Source organism: Montipora foliosa, chromosome 9, assembly GCF_036669935.1.
Source record: "Montipora foliosa isolate CH-2021 chromosome 9, ASM3666993v2, whole genome shotgun sequence".
Classification (NCBI taxonomy): Eukaryota; Metazoa; Cnidaria; class Anthozoa; order Scleractinia; family Acroporidae; genus Montipora; species Montipora foliosa.
This window is the reverse complement of record NC_090877.1, coordinates 32,177,574-32,179,716: the sequence shown is the minus strand read 5'-3', so window position 1 is coordinate 32,179,716 and position 2,143 is coordinate 32,177,574. Positions and strand designations below refer to the sequence as shown.

At 38.5% G+C, this 2,143-nt stretch overlaps 1 protein-coding gene across 1 annotated transcript in view; it reads left to right on the top strand.

Annotated features, from left to right (window-relative positions):
* Positions 1-2,053: 2,053 nt before the first annotated feature.
* Positions 2,054-2,143, top strand: part of LOC137970775 (uncharacterized) — a 1,545-nt gene continuing 1,455 nt past the window's right edge. The window contains exon 1 of the mRNA XM_068817337.1: positions 2,054-2,143. This exon is cut by the window's right edge and continues 1,455 nt beyond it. The gene's annotated coding sequence lies outside the window, so the exon portion shown is untranslated.

Sequence of the window (2,143 nt, the reverse complement as noted above, 5' to 3'; positions counted from 1 at the left end):
ACATATAGACAACAAAAAACTTGTCTGCGAATTTTTTGTTTCAAATATTTTTTCTCTGAGAGCGATTTTTGTACGAACACTTTACATTCTTACATACTATTTCGAAAACGTTTTATAACTTTTCACTGTAACTGAGTATGGCAAAATACAGACAGCTTTTTTTAGCGCTTTGGGTCGGGAAAGGGAGGAACAATATAAAATAGCGAAAATCAAAATTTGCTCTCACTTGTAGCTTTGAAAAGGTGATTTGGATGCTTGGATTTATTTGGACAATTCGTTTAATTTCAAAAATCTTCATATGGTTTGATAGCCAACTGTATAAGCTTTCATTTGGTATGGGATTTATGTATCTACAGTTTAAACCGGACGCGCTACATCGCTCGGACGCGAGACACCCAGCCCTGAAGTATACGGTAACCTTAAGTACCGCCTCGGGCACGGTCTTCGTTATAGTTTTAATAAAAAAACCCGCATCGTATCGACGCAGAAAGTTGCTCTTTACAACAATTTTAAATAATGGTACGCCTCGGCTAATTTTAAGCTTAAGCTTCTAGAAACAAGAAATTACTATATACGGTTTCCCACGCGTGATTGGTAGCGAGCAATAAAAGCACTCGCCTACGCCATAATGATGCTCACAGTGCTTGGTTACTAGCGTTTCCAAACAATTCTAGCGAACATGTTTGTCGTAGTTATTACTGCACCAGTAAGATACTTGTCTAAAATTTGAGTAAAAAAGGTCTTACAACTGATTTGTGATATCTGAAACTCAATTGCATTGTGTTAGCTTCGACATAACGTGGAGTCTTAATTCTTAAGACGTAGAACAGTCCAGCTGCAGTCGATATCAACCTGATCCAATTCAAAATTAAAACCTTGAGTTAATTCGATGCAGTTGACATCATTTTAGTTTGTTGAGGTTCGACGATGTTTCAGGCTTGCAGGTGAAAAGAAGCACTCACGGAGAGGGTCGGAAATTTAAGTTATGAAAATAGCACTTGAGATTGTCGTGTTCAAGGCAAATATTACATCGGAACAACACGGAAAGAGTTTCTTTTTGCAATTACACTAAATATATTGCATTGAGCTTCATCAAGATATCGCCTGTGCTCTCTGGTCGTTTAGCTCTCTTTTTTCAGTCCAGTTCGCAAAACGTGACCTCGAAAGTCTTATAATTAGTGATCCCAACTGACAATTTTAATGATTTCGCAACTCGAGTTGTTAAGTGCCGCCACAGAAATACGACTTGTTTTACATAGATTAGATCACCAGAAGATATAATTCACAGTGCTATATTTGTCTTCGAAAAATTCTACGTTCCTCGCCCCCAAAGGGCCGCAGACCGGCCGAGAAAAGAAATTAATGTATGGCAAACAGTACTCACTAATAACTCGACTTCACTTTATGGCGTTTTTTGGCAACAACAAGTAATACATTGTCACGGGTTGTTGATATATTAATCTTATTTCATCACGTGATTGTCGTGACAGTTTGGTCCCTTTTCAAAGAGGAAGCCTAAAATTTCCAAGAAATTCACACCAAAAAGGCAATTGATGCGCTTGCGGCGCTTTCTACTTGGGGAGAGAAGGGTAGGCCTCATGCTTCTCCATAACACCTCAAATTTCCTTCCTTTTCCCTTTGATTTGAGTACAATGATAAGCTCAGGTACAGATTTTCTACCTTTTTCGATGCCAATGTCAATCACGTTCAAGTAATCGCAATTCTCAACTTCATTTCTAGTTAAAAATTCACAAGGCTATGAGTAGTGCGTCTTTCACGTAAAGCTTTATTACAGTTCTAGATGATTAGCGAATTTGCTCCTAAACTAGGCTCACTGGGGTCATCATTTGATTCTCTAACAGTTTATTAAGTTAAGAATAATCGTTGTAAAAATAGTGCCCTCTTTCCAGCATACCCTGGGAGTATTGAGGCTAAGGCCCACTTTCCAATCGTCGATGATAATGGCCAATATTTAGTAATGATATACAAAAAATTAACGTATGGACATCAGTGTACTGCCCATGTATTAATGAGTCGGCCAAAAAGGTGACAGGTGCATTGGCGTACGTGCGTTTGTGGAGGCTTCGCTTGTCAGTGATGAATGCCACCTGCCAAGGAAGTTTATATGACTATTTTAAAGACT